We start from the raw sequence: 24,122 nt of genomic DNA on the forward strand, positions 1-24,122 counted from the left end.
TAATAACGTTAAAACCCTGCCTTTAACTCATTAGTCTTAAAAAAGCAGAAACCGCTCAGTTTGATGCTCACCCCTCAAGCAAAAATTTTCATGATCAGACGTGGTTTTCACTTCACTTCACTCCACTCCACTCCACAGAAACGGCATTAATCAAAACTACTGATCCACTTCCATCAGCCCGTCCTCCTGTACCCTCTTCCTCCTGGGGGAATCACATGCTCCTCTTGTCTGGTTTAAATCTCATTTTTCTGGCCTCAGTGAAGTTGCTCAGGTGAAATCTTTCCAGTCACTTCCTCTCCCAGTTAGCTAAGGCGTGCCACAAGGTTCTGTGCTAAGGCACATACTTTTTGTCTCTTCCAGCACATCCTTTCACTCTCATCTTTAACAAGTTCCACTGCTATGATTCTCCACTCTACATCACCAAATTTGTTTCAAATATGTTAATAATAGAATACAATCTATAATAAAATCATTTGGATAATAGTAATGATACAATGGCAGGCCTCGCGCTTCCTGCTTCACTACATTCCGATGAATCTACTTGCAGACAAATAGATCCAAGTACATCTTTCCTGTTCCTCATCTGAGCTGGCATCTGTTTCAAAACTGTAAGGATGAATAGCTCTGATATTGCTCGCCACTTTTGTTGCAAAATAATGTTAGTGTAACACGGTTGCCAACTCAGGCCATTGTATTTTGTCCTTTTTTTCCTTTCCTTCCTCACCTGTTACGTGTGTACGACGTGCCTTGCGTGCCTTGGGTCATGTGACCCGACTACCCAATCAGTAAACTTTATAAGCCGCTACCCCGGAAGCTATCACATTCCATGACAGGAGAGCTGGATTGAGACGCTACGGGTATGTTTAGTTTCGGTTTCACTTTTTAACGTCGTTCGGTTATGTTCTAATCTTTGGATATGATCAATTGATTTGTAGGAGCCAACTGCCAGTATAACACGCCGCGAATAAGCAGCATATTTGGTGCACTTAGTCGCAATCGGTGAGTTTATACTCCTTTTAGTTGTTTGTTGGTTACGATTGCCTCCCTCAATGAATGAGGTGAACTGATTAGCAGCTGCTATCTATGCCAAAGTTCTGTTTTGTTTTTTTGTTAACATAACCACACTGATTATTAATCAGCGTGGGGGCTCTTTTGTTATTGTTTTTCTTTATTTTTCTTCTTTGGTGTATCATGCACTTAAATGCACTTTAGATTGAAATTCATGAATTGACGTATGATGATGAACTGTATTATGAATTGTAAGATGTTGGTACTTTAAAATGAGATTCATTTACCAAACTGCAATACAATTATGGTTCTATTGATATTTTGGTATTTAACTTGGAGTTTGTGTGTACACACAGTTTAATGTTAGAACCCTATGGGTCATGTTCTTTATCCAGGCCATAGGGATTGATGGCGAGCTAAGCCTGAACCTGATCAAGCGCTGGAGCTCTCTGAAGGAATCACCTCCTCCCTGTCGTTCAGCCCAGGCTGGTAGGAGGCTCCTGTAGCCTAATGACTCATTTAATCAATGCAACTGCATTCGTCCTACAACCCAGAGACACAAAGACTTTCAATCACTTCCCATCACTGAACACTAACCTCCGGATTCAACTATTTCTGTCTGGGTTGCATGGACAATACATGAGCTGATGATATTGAGTCGGATACGACGGATCACTCACTGAACCGTCCATCTGTACATAATCTTTGTAAAGGATATCCTGGAATAATTTGAAATATTCTTTTGTAATATTGGTGTATGGTGTATGTTTATGTGTGTGTCAAAAAATACATGGTACCATTCATAGCAAACCTACAGTCTCCAGTCTCTGCCTCCTCTCTCCCTGAGCCGTCCCTGTTCTTCTGACTCTAGTCCACGATAGATATGCTACATTAGTTTGGGGGTATGAGGGGCTGTAAGCTTGCAGGAGAATGTAAACAAAGGGATGATGGGAAGTGGGGTCAGGCTTACTCCTCGCCATTGGTCCCACCCAGATTTCAGAGGTGAATTTCTAATCAATTCCTGTCACTCTGCCAAAACGCTCATTTTAAAAAATACTTTTTTTTTGTGGTGAAATTAAAAACATATTTATGATTAGAAGACCAGTGGAAACTCTTTGAAAATTGATCAAAAAATTATCAGAGTGGGACTTTAAATACTGGATTAAAAATAATAATAAAAAAGTTTTTGAGAATCTTTTGATATTTGAAGTTTTTGCTTTCAAGTTTTGCCTTTTAAAATAGTGGTCATTCTACACGGATATTACTACTTTGATTTATACATTTGTATACTTATTACAGAGGACCTGAGACACCGACTGCATGAAAAACTCTTTAGTTACATTTACCAATAAGAAAAGCAATAACGAAGTTACATACTTTGGGAAAGTCACAACATGCATGTAAAGAGGAGTCTAGAAGTGCTTGAAATGGGGAAAAAAAGCATAAAAGCTGTCATTTGGTTGAGAAAACCTTCACCTGCTTCAACTGTTCGAGTAATTTAAGGTTTAAGGCCGTTTCGATGGGATTACACTTCACTCCAAACTGTCATACTTCTGTGCACGTATGCAAATACACTGAGCTTGTTTTTAAGTCAGACGTGTCTAAAAGTCATTTAGTGAGCTGGAAAAAAACCTCAACAACACACCATGGATGGGAACAATTACACAACTCCGACTTGCCCCCAGTGACAACAGCATTGGTCTGTAATGTAAACACCACAGCGAGCATAAATATTCATTAGATTGAGGGCAGAAGCTGGGTTAGATGTTGGTCTGGGAGCTTCAAGGGGTTTATGTCCTGAAGTTTGCAACATTAGAGCAGGTAAGCTAAACGGGGACTGTGTGATCAAAAACAGATTTTCATGTTTAGTCTTCCAGAGGCTCAGGATGTGCTGCTATAACTGGTAGGTGTCTGTCTAGCATGGTTTTGATTAGCAGGATCCATAACTCGCGCCCCCCTACACCTCTAAAGTTGCAAAAACATTTGAAAATACTTTTCATTTCCTCAAAGTGAAATGAGGAGCATCTCAGTTCTCATCCTCTCACGGTTTTCCCAGTGAAGACGAAGGATCCCGCTCTCTCCGGCGGTGCAGGCTGCGGCCTCTGGGGGTCACGGGGGGGGTCAGGGAGTTAAACAGTTTTGAGCCCAAGCACACAACTACTGTGCCCCGCAGTTGATCTCCACTGAACCTATTGAATGTCCCTGTGGGAGGAGAGGATCCTCTGTTAGCTCAAAGGAGAGTGCAGCAGCACAAGTGGGTGAAAGTGTGAGTTTGGAGTTCAGACAAAGGTCACAGTTAAAGACAGGTTGATGTTAAGGGCTTGCATGCTTGACTTACATCTACCTCCTCACTTACCATTTCAATTTTACATGTTTTTTAATTATTTTCGGCTTCTGCCATCAGATTTGCTAACTTAGAGAGACCCACTCCGATGAAGCTGATGCTATTCTAAAGAAACCTGGAAATATAAGAATGCGTTGGTGTTTTTAAATCTTTCTATTAATGTTAGGTAGGGGTGTGAGGAGATGTAAGCTAACGGGAGGGCATGTAAATGGAGAGCTCTCAGCAATAAGGAGGGGAAGCGGAAGGGGGGCAGATTGCTCTGTACCAACAGTCCCATCAAAAGCCCAAGAAGCAAATTTTTAAAGAACTCCTGCCGCTCTGCAGAAACTTTATTCTCAAAAACGATAGCTTTTTTTAAACTTTTGGCTAAAACAGCATAATCATAATTAACAGACCACTTTTTAATAAATCAAATGATGATCGGAGTGGGACTTCAAGTAGGTGTCTTAATTGCATTTCAAAAACATATAAACTGGAAGAATTAAGTCTGCGTGTACACATGCTGTGTATGTTTCCCTTCTTCTCATGTGGGTTGACCTTACATTCGAGATCACTCTTTCATGTCTCAGATTTGTTATGAAGCAGTGTTTTCTCCAAATTAGCACATCACATTTTCAGTTTGTGCGGTCTCGTTTAGTTTGTTTGACTTGAAAATTACTGACTGTGGCAGTGAAATCTCACTCTGCTGTCACACTTTTTTTTGTGTGTGTCCTGTTATCTGCTGCTGGAACGGCCTTGACTCCCTGTGGAGATCATTAAATATTAATTTGGACTGATGTTGTGCAGCGTTTGGCATGAAGTTGATGGGGCGTATGGGAGCGCCAGACCCCCCCTGTTCTGGTTTCTTTAGAGGGGAAAAGGGTGGCTGGATGTGTGGAGGTGTGAAAGTGCTGAGGGCAGTCTGGGTCTCCTGCACGCCGTCAGCTGGAGGTTGCCATGCTGGTTCTCCTGTTCAGGAAAGGAGCAGGCGGGACACAGGATCTGAGCAATTATACTATTTGGAGCTATTTATTTTCCTGGTTTGACATGTTTCTGTCGACCTGGGGAGCTTTGCAGTATGGAAAAACGATATTCCTGAGGTGTATTTACTTATTCTGCAGGCAAATAAGCCAAACAGAACAAGGCTGTGGAGAGAGGAACAGTATTTCCAAGTTTTCCAGAGGTCACGCCTTTAAATTCCTGTCCTGAGAATTCCAGTGGAGTTGTAGGTGGAAGAGAGGACATGTCCTCCATCTGCCAGGGAAAGTTCCCTCATCTCAACATGAAGCTGGCGGCTTACCAGCAAAGGTTCAACTCTCAATCGCCATCTGCCTTCAGAACCATCAAACTCTTGGAAAGGACATCACTGGAGCTTTTTTGAAGAAATTGTTGCCAGTTTTTCTTGCCTTAAATCAACATACATCTGCATGATACTATTTATTTACACAGAATTACACAGTTTACTGGATGGTTTAAATCAAAATAGCTGCACATGACAGTTTCACATAATATGCTGGTGATTTCAATCAGCATATCATCAACCTTTCTGCACTTCTTAGTGGCTTAAGCATAAACAATGACTCATAATTCCAGCACAGTTGCTGAAGTACAGGGATAAATTTAGTACAAAAGCAATCAGATGCAAGAGAAAAGTCTTAACTATCATTATAATCTTCATCACTCATGGGCACACACATGCCTTTCCCCCGGAGCTAATGTTGACCATCTGTATGTCTGGCAGCTATTTCCCACCTAAACTTTTGCCCTTGAACTGTACTCGGATCAGCTCAGTTTAAAAACCACCACTCTTCACAGGATCAATACGGCTAAGTGCCGCCATTATTTTCCAATATTATGAGCTGTTTATGTTGAAAATTTGAAGTACTTTTTTTAGTATGATGTATGAGTGGTCTCTCACACAGAGGGAGTGACAGGCTGCTCTTCATCTGACAACACAGCTTGAAGGATAAAGTCTGTCCAGATCCCACAGCGATGTCGCCTTGTGACCCTTATAGCAGATTATTTGTGGATTACCTTCTTGGCAACATGACAGGATATGAAATGTCTGTCTTCCATGTCATAACTTCATTCCAGGAATACTGAATCCGCTGCTGGTGCAGGGCAGCTTTGATGGAAGAGGACCTGACTTTGAGATAAAGCAGATCCTTGCTTCTTGGAAAGTACTGCCTGTTGTGTGTATGTGTGTGTGATGTTTGTGTGATGTTTGTGTTGCGGATTGAACCATTCCTGTGTGGTGACAGATAGAAAAAAGCACACCATGATGGGAAAACGTTCCTTCGGAGGCACCGTGTCACCCTCATACTCATTGGGTGCTGGTGATGCTGATGGTCCCAGGCTTGATTGATTTCTCCTTGTTACAAAAATCAGCTGCAGTGTGTTTATGTTCAAAGAATACAAAGAAACAGTCGGGGGTGGGGGTCACTTCATCACTGCTGGATGACCTTATCAGGATAATTCCTCTGTTTTGGCAGGATATGCATCATGCAGACCAGAGTGTACCACTTTCTGTCACGACTTTTTAATCCTTCAGCCGAGTATTCGACACTCTGTGCTCACTGACAGACTCCTTACTTTTAAATAAAACTATTTTTTTTCCCTGTTTTTTGGTCAAATTCTGACAAACACACTTTATATTCAGCTTCATTTCTGTTTTCTTTTCTTTTTTTTTGTCACCATTTTTTGAAAAAGCTTCCATAACCGGGTTTAGTTTTATCTTTGTTGTTCTTGTGCAGATAAGCAATTTTCTACTGAGGTCAAGATCAATGAATCGATCGATCAGTCTCTTTATTGAAATATCCCCTCTCATCAATACGCTGTGGTGCTAGACATAAAAGAAATACTGTATATAAACTGTAGTTAAAACAAGAAGTCATAAGAAACAGTAGATTAAAAATAATACCAAAAAAGACAAACATAAAATGTGAGGAAGGCTTTTGGCAGGTACTTGAGGAAGCATTGGATAAAAATAAAAGATAAAAAAGAAGGGTAGAAATGTACAAACAATAATCCATAAAGTACTTAAAATAAATATATTGACTAAGTGTGCTAAATGCTAAGTTTGAAAAGATTAATCTTTAATGTACTTCTCATATAAAAATCTCATATATGATAATAAATAATGGTTAAAAGATAATAAAATAGCATTAAAAAACACGAAAAAAGAAAGGAATTCTAAAAGTTTTTTTTTTTTTTTTTATTAAATACATTTTAGCCTTTGGTTGGATTTAGCTTTTAAGAAGTGACTAAAATTGACATCTGGCTCTGCATTAATACACCCACAAAAATGTGAATTCATCTGTAGAAAAGGGTTTGGTCACTTTGAAAACTAAAGATTTAATAAAGGAGTTTTGCAAAGTTCACATTCAAGTTTAAAATAATATTTGCTCTCTATCTGAGATTATGTATTCAAAGCTTTGCAGGAGGATTCCTCAAAGTAAGTAGAAGGAGGTGTAAAGTTAATGTGTTGTGTGTAAAGTTAATGTGTTGTGACCCTTCTGGGCCACCGTAGCATGGATCATTTTAGGTACTCACAGTAACTATGTCTGCCAAATTAAAATGTATATATATATATATATATATATATATATATATATATATATATATATATATATATATATATATTTTGAGAAACTTCACGTGGTAAAACTGGATTTTAGGATAGAACATGATGGAAAAAAAACAACTTGAACAAACATGATCCAGATTACATGACAGCTCATCTGCTTACAGCTCACACAAACAATGTTTGGGGTCCTTAAACACAGAAGAATCAACACTACACAATAGAAGTGAACAAAACTGACAGGTTTGATAGAAGAGAAGCAAATTTAGAGTCAAGTTTTATTTACAAAGTTTTAGTGTGGTGATTTATCATCACGGTGATTTGTCATGGGGAGGATCTCCAGCACCTCTCTGGTGTTGTTTGGGTTGGGTCCTCTGTCCTGTCTCTCTGTTATGTTTCAGAGACTGATAAAGCGAAGGTGTAGTCGATGTGGTTCTCAGTCGCACAAACTCCATAAATCTGCAGCTGGAGGACTCTAAAAAGTGTGGCGTTAGCTGCAACAATTCATACACTTCTGACTTTTGCTTTCAAAATTAAAAAGGGGATTAGCCTTAAAGTCCAATCATCTTTTGATTTATTGTAAAAGTGTTCCCAGAAGTCTTGTTTTTATGGTTATCCCCTTTTTATCCTGTATCAAAAGACCTGTATCGTTTTTGATGACAGTTTCTGCAGTTGTGGCAGGACCATTGGCTTGGAGCAACCCTGCCCCCCTTCCCCTAGTTGGAGCCAAAGTCACATTGCCAGGGCAACTACTGTCACCAATCATGAGTGAGCTTGTTTAAAGTCCACACCCCTTCCACCGAAACTCAAATAATTGTTTGCGGTGGGGGCCAGCGGGCATCACATGCTTTTACTGAGGTATCTGATTGGGCAGCTAATAAACGGAATAACTTGAAATGAGGAAATAAAAATCATGAAAACAAATTAGAATGATCAAGAAGATGTTTGGTCAAAGTAGCAGAGCAAGAATAGCTATTCTGATCAATAGAATGACTGAGTAATAGCTGCTTATTTTGGCTTCTTGGAGCCAGCGGGTACTTCCTGTTTGGAAGGGGGGAGGAGTCAGTGTATACAGTGTTACACTGTCTATGTCTTTGAGATGGGAGCTTGTGGCCCACGCAGTAGGTTTTTCCATCATTAATGAGATGAAATGTTTTCGTCTGCTCCTGATTCACAAGAACTTGAATAAAGAAATACTCAGAAATGCAAATTTAAGCTTAATCTTCGTAACAGTTATTACAGTTATTCCCCCGTTATTAAAAAATGCCACAAGAACATGTTAAAAAAAACACAATTTAATCGGAGTGGGCTTTTAAACATTTTAACACCTTTATAGTACATATTGTCAAGCTCCAAATGCAACCCTGCTCTTCAGTTTTCTGCTCATTTAGTCTGCTTGTTTTCACATTCACCATATTTGTTTTTACATCATTTCGAACAGGTTAACTCGGCCTTGACTCCATCTAAACTGAGAAGCATGAGCTCGGCTTGCCTCAAAGTGCAATAGCTTTTAGATTAACATAAGAAGATTTGTTTACAAATGTCAGGAACAGAGTCTCTCTTGCCTCCGTGAAGACACAGAAGCCCCTATTTGTCTGGATGAAGCAGCTAATCCTGCTCCTGGAGACCGTCCACGTCCTGCCTGCTGTAATGCCTTCCAGGCAGCTGTCAGCAGCGGGAGAAAATACCTTTATTAATCTGTTTTCAAAGGCTCACCAGGTTCTGCTGTGGAGGCTATCGGAATGAACGATGATCAGGCTGAGACAACGGATTTAAGATGGGCATCAGAGAGCCTAATGGGCCTCAGTATCTCACCCACACACTCTCAGGAATACAAACTTCCTACTCAAATCACCATCACCTAAGCTAATATACACACATGAAAGCACATCTGCATGTGCATTATTTTTCACAGCCAAGTGAAAAATCTTCTGTCAGCATCAGATTGCAGATGATTAATAAAAAAAAAACAAGTGGGAAAAACGAACATGAAACAATTTTCATTTCATCCCTGTGTTTGGCTGAAAGCAGTCTGTTTCTATTACAGGCTTCTGTTTCTGTTTTAACTGCACCAGGCAGCAAGTCAAGACTTAACAACAACAACAAAAAATGGAAACCCAAAACACTTGGCTCACAGCATCATTCCTTGTTTCTCCGTTTGTCCCTGAAAGAATCATCCAAGCACAACTCCTTCACATAAAACTTTAATTGGGGTCTAAATAGCTGATGCTGCACAACAGTTCAGCCAGGATTGGCTGTGACTATCTGTTTACTTTAATAGCCCTCTGTGCAGAGATCAGTTAACACCTCAACATTTTGTTTCTCCAGATATTTTCTTAGAATAAAAAAAAATGTTGTGGTTTGGTACGGTCTGTTTTTGCCAAATGGTATTTAGCTCTCATTATATATATAAGTCGATTAAAACCAATTTATACCATGGTCCGGTTGAATACTCGATTTTGATTGGCTGCTGGGTGTGCGTTAAAACCTGATAACCGCACGGTGAAAAAAGAAGTTCCGGTCGGCTAGCTTAAATGATTTGTATCACTGCGCCGGCTTCTGTAAAACAACCTTTTGTTTCATCATCTGGGCAAAAACAAGCGGTAAGCGATTAACTTTCCCTCTGAATTGATGCTTTATTCAACCCATCGGGACGATCAGCATATATATATCGCCGAATCTTGACTGCAGCGGTGGTGCTGCGCGACGCGGACTATATGTTACGTGATGCGGCGCATCACGTAACATATAGTACGCTGTTTATGAGAAAAGTGATCCAAATCGGGAAAAAAAACAAGAATTAAGGACTAAAACCTGGTTAATATGTATTGCTTTTGTAAGTGACCATGGTATAAGCGGGTTAATGGCCTTCGAAGTGTGCGGTTACTACTTTTTAACGCACTTCGCGGAAGCAACCGTCCTCCGCGAAGCTTCCACGGCGTGCGTTAAAAAGTAGTAACCGCACACTTCGTCGGCCATTAACCCTTACGTATTATTCTTAAACAGCAGCTTACCGATGTTGCTGCACTTGCAGCTCACTTTACATCTATTAGGGGAAGCTGTCTTTGTCCTTCCACCCTGCTCTCTCCTCTAATATCTGGTTGTTCTTTCACTTTTCCCTCTCTTTGCTGCTTTAAAGTCCCCCCTTAATAACGTAAAAAAGGTTCCCAGTGATGTTTTAATTATGATTATGAAGTATTCACCAAAATCCCATACCCTAAATGTCTTAAAAAGCCATATTTGGTTGTTATCTAAAGCCACTGTTTCCTAAATCTCCACTGCATGGGCGTGGCTGTTGGTGCTGAGCTGAGGAGCCCCACCCTTTCTCCCCCCTTTGTCAACCTGTGTCTTGCATGAGTAAAGAGATTGACACAAGGTGGGGGGGACTACACCGACTAACCGTCTCCAGCGTTTCCTGGGTCTACCCTGGGATTTCCGTGCAGACACGCCCGGGTTCATTGTGGAATTATTGTGTAAAATCATCAAAATTAGAATTGTTTGGGTGAAAAATCGATAATAATTGGCTGCTGGGTGTGGATTAAAAAGTGACCTAATATGCCTAAAATACAAGTTCTGGTCAAATATCCCAAATGTTCTTTGCTTTTGCTTCGTCATTTATACAAAATCAAACGATGTGAGGTGAACTTCTTCTCGGAACTGATGCTTTATTTAACCTATTGTGACGATTACCCTTTCAATTCAATTCAATTCAATTTTATTTGTATAGCCCAAAATCACAACAACAGTCGTCTCGATGGGCTTCGAAGTAAAACATGAAATCAAAAGGATCACGAATACAAAGAGTTCAATAGAAAAATACTAAAATGAACTAACAAACTGACTAAGCTATACTGGCATCCCTGCCCTTAGACCCCCCTTCGCGGTAAGGAAAAACTCCCAAAAAAACCGGATTCCGGAAAAAACGAAGAAACCTCAGGGGTGCCCACATGAAGGAGGGATCCTCCCCCAGGACGGACAGGCGATTTACCAGAAATCTTAGAGAAGAATTAACTTATCTAAATCTACAACTACATATATAAAAGTCCAGCAGACGAGCTTCATCCAGCCGTGGTTGTGGGGACAGTCAAAGGCGCGAGTCGAGCCGGAGACAGGAACCACAGCCAGGTGTAGGAGCAGGAGCAGAGACGAGGTACTCGGTCAGGTACAGAGCAGAGACGAGCCAGAGATGAGCCAGAGGCAGGATCCACAGCCAGGTGTAGGAGCAGGAGCAAAGGCGAGGTAAACGGTCAGGAACTGGAGCACGGATGAGCCAACTGGAGTCTGGAAGCACTCCCACTCCCCAGGAGGGGAGAGGAAAAGAGGGACAATACATGAATCGCACTGCACCAAACAGAGGCATGGAGAACTAAATGATAAATTATGATCAAGAATAGAGGAGAGGAAGGGTAGAAGTAGAAAAGAAAAGAGGACAGAACCCCAGTGCACCATAGTTACCCCAGCTTCAACTTCTAGCAGCCTTTTAAAAGAAATAGTTATTATTAAGTTTAATTTAAACAAACTAACATTAAGTTAAATAATCTCTGAATACTAGCTAGTCTGACAATAAGCCTGTCCAAAGAGGAATGTTTTCAGTCTAGCTTTGAATGTAGAAACTGAGTCGGCCTCTCTTACATGAGCTGGGAGTTTATTCCATAAGACAGGGGCTTGGTGGCTAAACGCTCTACCTCCAACCGTACTTTTACTAATTCTAGGAACCACAAGCAGTCCTGCATTTTGCGAGCGAAGTGTTCTGATTGGTTGGTAAGGGACTATGAGGTCCTTAATATAGGACGGGGCCATTCCATGTAAGGCCTTATAGGTTAACAGGAGGATCTTGAACTTAATTCTAGAATCAACTGGGAGCCAATGGAGCGAAACTAACACAGGAGTGATGTGATCTCTTCTGCTGGTTCCAGCTAACAATCTAGCAGCTGCGTTCTGAACAAGCTGGAGACTTCTTAAGGAACTCTTAGGACACGCTGCTAACAAGGAGTTACAGTAATCCAGCCTCGACGTAACAAATGCATGGATGAGTTTTTCAGCATCACTCTTAGAAAGTATATTTCTGATCTTAGCAATATTTCGCAGGTGAAAAAAGGCAGTTCTACATGCCTGAGATATGTGAGCCTTAAATGATAAATCCTGGTCAAGTAAAACCCCAAGGTTTCTAACTGTGGAATTGGGGGCTATACTTATGCCATCCAGGGAGACTATCTGAGCAGACAGAGCATCTCTGAGGTTTTTAGGACCAAGTATAATGACCTCAGTTTTTTCTGGGTTCAAGAGGAGGTAATTAATTGTCATCCAGGTCTTGATGTCACTGATGCAGGCGTTCAGTTTCTCTATCTGGTCATTCTGGTCAGGCTTCATGGATAAATACAACTGCGTATCGTCGGCATAACAATGAAAATTAATGCTGTGTTTCCTGATTATGTTTCCTAGGGGTAGCATATAAAGCGTAAACAGGATCGGTCCCAAGACTGAGCCCTGTGGGACTCCATAGTTGACTCGAGTGCACTGAGAGGAATGGCCATTTACATTAACGAACTGATACCTATCAGACAGATAGGATTTAAACCACTGGAGAGCAGATCCTCTGATCCCTATGTCCTGCTCTAATCTATGGAGTAAAATACCGTGGTCGAGAGTGTCAAAGGCAGCACTGAGGTCCAACAGGACCAGAATAGAAAGTAGTCCCTTTTCTGAGGCCAATAACAAGTCATTAGAGACTCTAACTAGTGCAGTTTCCGTACTGTGGTGAGGTTTAAACCCCGACTGAAAGTCTTCAAAGTGGCTGTTGTCCTGTAGGTGGCAGTAAAGCTGCTTAACTACAACTCTTTCTAGGATTTTAGAAATAAAGGGCAGGTTTGATATCGGTCTATAGTTGGCCAAGATGCTAGGATCCAAACTGGGCTTTTTCAGAAGAGGTTTAACAACTGCATATTTAAAAGACTGTGGCACGTAACCCGTTTCCAGAGAGGCATTTATCATTGTTAATATGGGATCATTAATTAGGGGAAAAGTTTCTTTAAAAAGTCTAGTGGGAATTGGGTCTAACAGAAACGTTGAGGATTTGGAGGACGTAATAATTGATGTTATTTCCGCTTGATCCACAGCAGTGAAGCAGTCTAATGTTACAGAGGTTTCTATGGATGCCTCCATTTCTACCGCTTCAGCCTGTTCTGGGCTGATAATAGGAATAACTTGATTTAACTTATGTCTAATATTTGAGATTTTACTATCGAAAAATGTAAGAAAATCATCAGAGCTGAGAGAAACAGGAACATGTGGTTCTACTGAGCTCTGACTGCGAGTTAATTTAGCTATAGTGCTAAAAAGAAATCTTGGATTGTTTCCATTCTCTGATATTAAGGTTGAATAGTACTGGCTTCTAGCTCTACGCAGAGCTTTTTTATAATTTAATAGGCTATGTTTCCAGATATCCAGAGACTGCTCTGAACCGGAGCGGCGCCATTCTCTTTCCAACTTTACTGCTTTCCTTTGCCCTACAGTCGACGTTTCCATGGCAACGCACCGCACCACATTTCAAAAAGTCCACTTTTTGTAAAAAGTAAACAACAAAAAAAACGATTTAAACCGACAAGAAAAATGAGAGTAAAATACTTAAATTGATTGAATATTTAGGCCTATTTCTTTTGTAAGTAATCATGGAAGCAACCGTCCTCCACAACACTCCACAATTTCTGATAATGGTCGACCAATTTCCCTTACATATATGTGTAAAAAAAAAGGAGAAGCTTGAGTTGTACTAAACAGATGTATATTAAGCATTGCCATAAAAACAGTTTTAAAGGTAAAATATTAGAGTAAACTCCAAAGTAGTCATATTTCGTCATCAGGGCATCCCCAGCTGCTTCATCCTCTCTGGTTTTCCATAAGGGGCATTTATCACGTCATTGTTTATATATCCTTCTGATTGTTGCATTCTTTTGTTTGTTTTTACGTATATCGCGCTGTATGAATGCTGAGAAAGCTGAGCAAATAATTCATCTTGACCGCATAAATCATCATTTATAAACCTTTGTTCTCTCATGTCCCTATTTGGGCTTTACTTAGAATATATCAAAGAGGAATTGCACAAGACATCTCCTGTTATACAACTCAGTATTGCATCGTACAGGAATGTTGGCAACAGGCATCTTACAGTAATTGTTTCAAGCACACCAAACTCTTTCAACTCAGCTGCAGCTTGTCCCTTCACATTTCACGTGTCTCTAAATATAAATCATTTTTCCTCTTTGTCCTCTTTTCTTCCTCGCTCTCTTTCAGCCGAAATATTCTCCTCTTTTTGCTCATCTTCCCTCCTGCTCTTGCGTCCAAGTCGGAAACATCCTGTTCGCAGCTCCGTATTGACAAAGACACAGCTGGTGTGGGTCTGCATGTGGGCTGGCTGCTCCAGCCTTATTTATGTCTTTCTGCTGTTACACTGCTGAACTCTGGACCAGATGGTTGCAGTGTTCACTTGGACTATGCCATTGTACCCCTCATAATTGGTACTTGGAAGAGGCTGACTGGTTAATTATGCAGAGGGGACTGTTTTTATGCATAGAGAGCTGGTCTTACTGAAGTGGTAATACTAATCAAGTGAGTGCCTTGCTGCATTATGCATTAGTAAATTAGATTTATATTAATTGTGGGCTTTTAAGCAGATGGTTTTGGGTCTGAGTTTCTGGACAAATGTAGGTGAAGAAGAATGGAGTAGCATTGTTCATTGGCGTCCTTTAGGGACCTGTGAGTGGATTTTGGGAGCATCAGGTGATTTTTAAACTCTGCACGTGAACAAAAAATCTTTAATGATAAAGTAATTGCCTAATTATCTAAATTTGTTTCAATTAATTGTTTAAAAAACAATTTTGCAGCTATAAATCATCTTGGTGCTCCACCAGTTCATTACAATTAAGGAAAATGAATGCTAACTAAAAAAAATCCCTGTTTAAAATGAATGAAATGGAAAGATAATTATTTTCACAGATAGGGAGTACTTTATTTTTTAGAATTCATCCATCCAGCAGTGGCCCTACTCCAATCTCTAAGAGTGCCCCACCTTATCTCTGAAGGAGCGTCCAGCCATCCTGAAAAGGAAGCTCATTGTATTCGGGACCTCGGTCTTTCGGTCATGATCTTAGTTGAGTACTGGAATGGAATTGAGAGCTTTGCTTTCTGGCTCAGCTCTCTCTTCACAACAGACCAGTACAGTGACTGCATAACAGTGGACGCCGCACCAATCCGCCTGTCGATCGCATGCTCCGATCTTCCCTCATTTCCCAAGATACCTAAACCCGTCCACCTGGGGCAGGAGCTCTGCACCCACGCAGAGAGGGCAAAGTACTTTCTCCGGCCAAGAACCATGGCCTCAGATTTAGCGATGCTGACACTCATCCATCCGCTTCATACTCGGCCGCAAACCGCCCCAATGCACACTGGAGGCCTTGGCTCGATAACAGGAGAACATCTTCTGCAAAGAGCAGGGAGGAAAAGTATGTGGTCCCCAAAACAGACCCCCAAAGGCCCCTGGATCTTGTGTCCAACATGCACCAGGAACATGTCTGACTTACTGTCTGCTTTGAAGAAGAACTGATCCTCTGTGTATGAGTGACAAAAAACCGTTTGTGGGAATAATTTTTCTTTTCTGGATCAAGGGACAATCCCCACCATCTTCCATCCACATGGTTGCGTCTGACTGCAGCTTTTTTGGCTAGTGTGTAAAAACAGTTTACATTTGGTGGTTTTGGGGGGGTTTTGACCACATTCCAGACTATAACTGTGTGACCAAAGATTACACCACAGGCTGCACTTTTGCTCCAAGTCTACCAAGATGGGTGGTGATCTCCTTGTGGTTCAGCTGCCATTTCTCCTGTGTGTTAACCTGCGGTCCTGAGAGACGTATATCCAGGCTACATCCTCTGAGGTTCTGCATGAACATGAATGTGCTTGAATGCTAAAACTTGTTTATCAGGTCAAACTGTATGATTTAATATGATGTGCAATTATTCTGTTTTAGTGAGCATCCAACAGTTAAATAAATCAACATATTTCAGTTGTTACAATACAGTTTGCCACTGCTATGTACATTTTAGTAAAATATACGTCTGTCAATTTAAGTTTAAAGCGTGTATAGAAATGAGAAAATTTGACTCTTTTTATTTTTTTTAAACTTAACAAAAAGACATAGTGAGCTTATTTACTTCTGTCTGGTGGCAGTTCTAATCTAAAACATTTAAATATAATAATAATAAAATATAAATTGGATTTGGGCATGTATCTTTATGTATTATGTATTTTGTCTTTCAGTGTCATATAAGCCCGTGTGGGCTGGGCACATTAGTGCATGACACTTAAATAAATCAATCAATCAAAAATATAAACGTGGAAAAATATGTTTGTAACTTTGGTATATTTGGAACTGAACTGACATCACTGAATCAAAAAATATGAAAAAGTTGGGTGCTGCAGTTGCTTCTGTGTCAGGTTTCTTCCAATGGCTGCTTCTCAATTTCTGTACATCTGAGGATTTTAAGTTTTTTTTCCGTTTAGAGTAACAATTATAAAATAAGAACATTAAGTTCTTCCGTTTTTATTTTTGAAATTAAAAGATTTTATTTTCAAAGAATGTCTTGTTAATTGTTCTAAATGTGTTTCCTTTTGTCTTTTGATCTCCACATATTTTGTTCTCTACATTGTTTTTTTTAATCTCATATATTTATATTACCATACAACAGAGGTAAATTCCGTATCTTTTTGCAGCTCTCTCACTTCAATTGATCATCAAGGTATGACAAGGTCTGACAAGGTATGACAAGGTATGATCACATCCTCATTGTGATTTTCTGATGATCTCTGATATAACCAGAGAATGACATAACACATCTATAAAACTTTATATTTTTCCCTTTTTCCTCCGTCCTCTGCCATGTCCATCCCGCCTGCTTCACAACTTAATTACAAAGTTTTGTCATCCACAGTCAGATGAAATACAAACATCTCTAATGATGATTACTGTAATTGCTGCTCAATTTGTCTTCCTTCAACTCTTCTATCACCTCCAGCTCATTGCCCCACACCCACCCACTCCCCCCCCCCCCCCCCCAGTCTCAGTAATCTGCCACAAAGCAGCAAACTTTCCCCAAGTTTTCAGATGCAATTACGCAGAGCAGTGTGTTATTGGTTTCCATGGTGCATTTCTAAAATAAACATCAAAGTATGCGATGGCAGAGCAGCTTATTGATTTAACAGATTGAACGGTTGCTCTTGTAATGTGTCCACGTTTGACCTTTGACCCGTCTTTGTGTTTTTCTGAGCTGACGAGGCTGCGGCTTTTTTCTCCTCTGAGGACAGATACTCTCCTAAACTTACTCCGTTTTTTTTCCAGCAGACATTACCGGTGTCACAGCATTTTCACACATTCTCAGTGTATGTTTAAGAGATAACATTCAATAATAGTTTACAACCACAGGACAGGAAATTGAGGGAAATGTTTGACAATACAGAGGTCAGAAGAAAAGATTTGGTCTCGTTTTTAATGCACACCTACTGTTGTCTTCCTTTTTATAAAATGCAGCATATAGAGCATCCAGATATAATTTGATATTTACTTTTATTTACAATTATTGAAAAAAGTTAAAACACACTATTTAACTGTATAAAGGTCAGAAATTTAATTTTTACTCTCAAAGACTGATGAAAATTCTATTTCTAGTTTTTTAACATGTTTTTGTGACATTTTTCTTATGATGGTGGACATATAATAAGGAAACTAAGCTTAAAATTGCATTTCTGCACATTTCTCTATTCAAATTGTAATTACGGACCAGATGAAAAAAACATGTTTGAAAAAGATCTTATTTGTGACATAGAAAATAGGCTGGATGGGCCACAAGGTCCTTGTTCTGAGCTCTCATCAATGGGGAGGGGAAGAGAGGGCGGGGTTGCTCTGCGCCAACAGAGCACCACCCATAAGTCAGAGGTGAATTTCAAATGAACTTCTGCTCTAGTTATTCATAATTAATTAAAACACTGGGAACGCTTTTTGATTGGAGTGGTACATTAACTCATTTGGAGAGGAAGCATAAGTATGCTTTTTTTTAAATTAAATATAAGCTTCAAATATGTGAAAAGTAGATTACACTTTGGTGAAAAATGGGAAAAGATGAAACAAAACCTTTTCTCAGTCAAGAAAAAAAAATAAGATCAGAAAAGCAAAGAAAAAACTAAGTCAGTTCTTTCAAAGAACTTTATTTCCTTTTACTTTAAATATTAGTATTATGGTTGCAATGCTGGCTTCCATCAAATCAAAAGGGTTTACAGTAGGGCATTAACATGGGGCCTCATTCTTATATGGTGATCAGTTTGGTTGATTTAAAAGATATTTTCTTTCTTAGTTGGTGTAAATCTGGGAAAGCTCAGCTAAGAACTTGTTTTCAAAACCTACAGTAAAATGGCACTTCCTGTTGAAGAAATAAAAGGGATTTCCAATCGTCTCAGACTTTTGAGAGAATCTCTCGCTTTTGTTTTTTTTCCGTTGGTTACCGCGAAGGATGCTTACCACCACTGTACTGCGAACCAATGGGGGTCTGAGAGTCATGTGACTTCCCGGCCTGTCTGCAGGCAGTGTGGGCGTTGGCAGATGGGTTTAAGTAATGCAACCTGTGAGACGGCTGTGGTTTAGATAAAGCTTGCTAAATTGGCTGCTTTCAGCAACTTCTGTCACACTTGTCTGCCACATACCACCAACTAATGGCTGACCTCCACTGCCTCTAGCCGTACCTTTAACTCCATTGGTGGGGAAATACAGCCATAGCGTAATTACTCTGACTGCATCTCCCTTCATTAGGCTTCTGCGGTCGAGCCTGTAAACAGCTGCAGTACGTCGCCTCCTGTGAGCCACATAGAATTCACCCTGGACCCCATGCTCACTAAACATAAATAAACATCGTTGTTAACCAAAGTAATTAACTTCCAGTTAGGAATAAGTTTGCAGGTTCCATATTAAAGTTACTGCATTTCTCAAAAGGCTTTTTAACAACACTGCAAAAAAGAGGTACCCTAAAAAAAAAGACATCTTAAATCACTAAAAAGTAGTAAAATTATCTGTCCATGATTTTTTTAATTCATAAGAAACCTTATAAGATATCAAAATCTATAGAAACAAAGGAGTTCCACACAAGTAGGAAAAAATAAGCTAAAAAAAGAGCTAACTGTTAAATAGAATTACTTTAAATTGAATGTAGCCTATAAGTATTTTTTGTAAGGTTTAAGCAAATTATTTGTATTTTCTTTTGAGTTTTTAAAAACAAATTGTGGTTCATTTTGATTACAGTGATAAAAACAAGTGTAAGAAGTGGAAATTACTCATTTTATAACTTGTTCTTAACATAAATCTTCACTGATCGTAACTGCCAGTCTAACTTGTCAACATTTAATGAACTTTAAAATAGCATCTTTAAAATGAAACCATAAATTACAAGGCAATTTGAGTTGTTTTAATATATATGTATTTTTTTTAAATCAAGTTTTTCTGTTATAAGGTGTATGGAGCAAAATATTGTTCACTCATTTTAATAATAATTTCCTTAGCTCAAGATCCTAGCTCCTAATGAAAACCTCACCAGTGCTGATTTTCTAAGCTCAGAGAGGTTTAAAGCAAAACTGAAGTTCAAACAACTTATAACCTGTTAGAATGTCTTTAATTTATAAAAACAAGGTTTGAAATCTTTGCAAGTATTAAATTGTTTGTAAGGGATCTATTTAAATCAGTCGAGACATGCAACTTCGCGCAGCGACGCTCATCTATGGTTTCTTTACTTCAGATATTTAGAAAATATAAGATAAACTCTATTTATCCAGCTGTGGGGAAATTTCAATTGTTCAGACAGCTCTGAAGATCAGGCATCTAACGGAAATGAAGGAAAAATTAAAATGTGGAAAAAATTCAAGGTGGAGGAAAACGTTAAATAAAATCGTAGCTCTTTAAAATCTTTCACTATACATGCACAGCCAGAAAAACAACAGAAAAGCAGTTGTGCATTTTTGTTAGAAATAAAGTGTTATTTGCATCTGTAGTAAGACTGTCAGTCGAATAGTCTAACAGCGGTAGGCATTACGTCATTTCCTAAGCCCCATCCCCAAGGTTCATTTCCTGTCTTTTCCCCTCATTCTTAAAACATTTTTGATCTGACTGAGTCGGTGCTTTTGACAAACAGACAGAATCAATTAATAGAAAATCAATGAGCTTGATCAATAGGGCTATTTAGCCAAATACATGAACCCATAACGCCGTAATGAGCTTTTACCCGTAAGTGGCTCCACTACGAGGTTGTTTTTGCTGCTCTCTTCAAAAAAAAAAAAAAAAAGTCTAATGCAATTATTAACAGAATAATGCCGGGTATTGACTATTGTGAGGGGCCGTGAGGTGCAGAGGTGAGCTGCTCAGCAGATGACCTCTTCCCACTTGAAGATTGATTGGGTGTGCTGGAGCGGTTCCAGCCCTAGTGTGGGTTTGTGTGCCGCGCTGCCTCGGTTTGGCCTCAAATTATTAATTTACCCAGGAAGAGGGCACTGCAGTGGAGGGACCCTGCAGAAATTAGGAAGGGAGAAGCATTCAAGCTAAACTCATTTGTAATTTAACCCAGGGTGCCACCATTGATTTGAGGTCTGCCTAAGCAACTGAGCAGCGTTTTACTCTTTATTCTCAGTTCACTGCTGCCCGCACAAATATGCATCCATGAGCTTTATGTTTTTTATTTTCAAAAACACAGAAATGCAAGATAAGCTGTTTCTTTTAGCATGACAGGTCTCACAGACGTATATTGTTTTTTTTTAACATGTTCTGGTGACTTTTTTCTAATGATGAAGGACATGTATAAAAAAAAAGTTAACATTAAAACTGCAATTTTTAGTATTTCTTTAGTCAAACTGTTGGGAATCATGTACAATATTCTAAGAATGTTCCCTTTGTACTATTTTGATGTGGAAAAACAACTGTGAGCTGAACTTTGTAAACTGAATGTGAATGGATTTGTCATCAACTCTTGCCTACTTGCTTATTTGTACGCAAATTTATACTTGATTATCTTGCAAGAAATACAAGAATTCTGGAAAACTTCACCTGCACTGTTCAGTAACCAGGTATTTATCTCTGAGCCACACTGATGGGTAACCCTTGTGCTATCCTAGGCACTTTACCATTGGGAGTTGGGTCATCTAGACTCACTAGACAGTGTGCTGAACCTTTTTTCTTCAATGATTTGTGATCTTCACTGGTGTCCATGGATTACATGAAATCTTTCCACCTTTATCCACCTTTGTCATGGTAGGGAGAACATGTCAAAGTAAGGGTGGGGTCATCTAAGATAGCACAAGGGTTAAAGGTGTTCTGGATCAATTTTTAGGTCAGTGAATTGGATTGTTTAAAATGAAACGATATTGACTATGAAAAGGTTTAACTGTCATAAATTATGATGTGAATCGAAAGGTTACACCCCTAATTTGACAACCTTTGCCTCAGAATAGTGTGAAAACATCTCCTGTTAGCCTCTATAGGTGATATTTTGGCCTGGAAAATAAAATAAAAATTATATCTCGTAAAACTAAAATGCAAAACGACTACCTTGATTTGGACAAGCAGACCACAAGAAGGTGTCAAATATGTTTCTTTGTATGTAATTCCTCAAAACCCTTTAAGCCTCTTTGATGCACATTCTCTTTTCAACCCCCTCAGACTAATCTCCCCATAAAGCCCCCAGGACTAAGTGTGGACCTTTCCTTTTGTCGACTGTTTAAACCAGTGTCATGGCGGCGAGGCTCTCTCCACTGACCTCGGCTGTGTTTGATCTGAGAGCCGATACCTGTGTTAACTTCCAGCTGTCAGCCCTTCACTGCAGCCACTGATGCTGTTTTATGGCTCGGCTCCATCTGCGCCCTCATCATGTGACTCTAGAAAATTCCCACAAATCAGCGCAGGCCGTGGATTTGACAGATTCCTCTGTCCAGTCACATGGGTGGTACAAACATGTCCCTGTAGCATAAACTTGTCTGCTCTTTCTTCAGCCGCATGAGGACCTGCTTAAGCAGAATAAACTGCATCAGTGTAATTAGACTGCTAACACACTTTGGAACTGTTTTCCATATGGAGCCATGAAAGATGTATATTTATACGCTTTGCTGATGCAAGGCGGCGCGGGGAATGCATGCATGGCAGGTTTTCTGTGAGATGCCCTCAGTTTCCTGACAGATTTTTTATTAGATATGCATTTAGCTTGCAAAACTTTATTTAATGCTCAGAGTACTGTGCTTTTAGTTTTATTATGGCTCTCTTTAATCAGGAACTTTTACTTTATTCTCTGAAGGGCAAAGTCCTTGTTAATGGCTCCATTTGATGATTTTAGCTGACTCTGTGTAAAAAGTAATACATTAGGGTCTGACTCATTGGAGGCCCATGTTGTCACTGACCCAACACGAACTCCTTCGCTATATTTCCCATGGGACACAGCGAATATAGACCTAATGTGGGATATCAGCAATGGAAGGACAGCCTCACTGAGCATGCTCAAGATCACCGCTCTGTTTTTATGATGGACTGTTTTTATGCCGTCTAGGTTTTTCTTCAACAATGACCGCACGCTTCACTGAATTTTATCAGTTCCATGTGTTTCATTCCTGATTCCAACCCAGACAATGAATCAGCCCTTTCAGAAACGGCCCTCTTCGTTTTTTTCTCCCACTCTAATGATTACCCTACAGGGGTCTCTGTGTGATACTGTGAAGATGAATTCTCAAGATTTCACCCTTCTAGAGCTGATTTTCCCATAGCGCTTGACCATATCTGGTTACCATAGTGATAGGAACCAGCCTCTTCCGTCCAGGGTGGGCTTTGTTTCTCTCCTGGACTCTTCTGAATCAAAAGCATCCTTTCTGTGGACTTTCAGTTCAGATATTCAGTTGAACCCATCCATACATGTGCGTTGAAGCTTCATAAAACAGTCCTCCTTCTCTGAATCTATAGATGACCGTCTTTTTGCTCACTCAGTTCATCTTAAAAAAAGGTGTCCTTCGGCTGAAAGGATCTAAAAAGTATAAATCCTTGCAATATCCAGAAAACTTTCTAAAAAAGATAAAATAAACAAACAAACAACAAAACGCTATAAATTTTCCCTCCGCTTTGAAGCGCACAGAAACGTGGAGCTACAGTGCGTGGAGTTTTGTACTGTTATCAAGCTTCAGTCACAAATGCCCTCACGGGTGGATACAGACAGGAAAAAAACAAGGTCGTAGAACAGTCAGTGAGCCCATAGATTGAAAATCTTTACGAGCATTTTTTCTACTAGCATGCAGATGGTGAAAGGTGAGCATCCTACATGTTTATTGCGTGTAACCTCCATGACCCGTGCAAGCAGGATTTGCGTGTGGTCAGTATGCGGAACTTTTGTGTCTAGACTGTGGCGTAGGGGCACCGTACGACAGCATCACCTGAACATAATAAGGGTCCATACACCCTGTATGGCTGGATGTGACTAAGGCTTAAATGAGACACCAATGCTAGCTCACAGCATGCAATTAATTTTTTTCTAAATTTTGTTTTGTTTTCTCTTTTTCGGAAAAATCCAATCAACCAGTAAATCCCTGCAGATGTAATTCTGACTTTAGATTTTTTTTTTTTTGCACAGTTTCATAGTTACTGTGAGAATCCAGAATCAGTGTAAAACTTTTAGAGTAGGTGGTCATTTCAAAGACTCGGTTGAGTGTTTACGGATAATTAACATCCAGAATTCCCAACTAAAAAGTGCCTAATTTCATCTGGGATATGAGTTCAGCCGTTCAAGCGTGAGCTAAAATTTTCAGAGCACATGTTGCTTCTGCAACCATTTAATCTTCAGAAAACTTTCAATGTCTTGTCCTTTGATTTATGCGCCGGCTGATCCATCACAAGCTGGGAAAGATGTTTTCAGCACCATCGCACGCTGTCAAGAGCAGCGCTGGTGATTTAGGGCGTGTGGATCAGCTGCCGCTGTGAGGGGCGGAAAAGGTTCGGACTGGGCCCGGTTCGCATTGACACGGGTCAGCAGAGAGTGCGGAGACCCCAGAGGAAGTGGAAAATGTTTTCTGTAGGTTTGTTTTCGTGTGTGATGGGGAGTGCAGTGGGGGGTGGTTTGCAGGTTTAAACACTGTGGATCAAACAGTTTGGGAAAATAA

General features: G+C 39.9%; 1 long non-coding RNA gene across 1 annotated transcript; it reads left to right on the forward strand.

Moving 5' to 3' along the window:
- Positions 1 to 708: 708 nt before the first annotated feature.
- On the forward strand, positions 709 to 2,110 carry LOC101155352. Its single transcript, XR_909122.3, has 3 exons — positions 709 to 857; positions 936 to 999; positions 1,404 to 2,110. It is a non-coding gene; the product is annotated as an uncharacterized LOC101155352 (long non-coding RNA).
- The last annotated feature ends 22,012 nt before the right edge of the window (positions 2,111 to 24,122 follow it).

Source organism: Oryzias latipes, chromosome 8, assembly GCF_002234675.1.
Source record: "Oryzias latipes chromosome 8, ASM223467v1".
NCBI lineage: Eukaryota > Metazoa > Chordata > Actinopteri > Beloniformes > Adrianichthyidae > Oryzias > Oryzias latipes.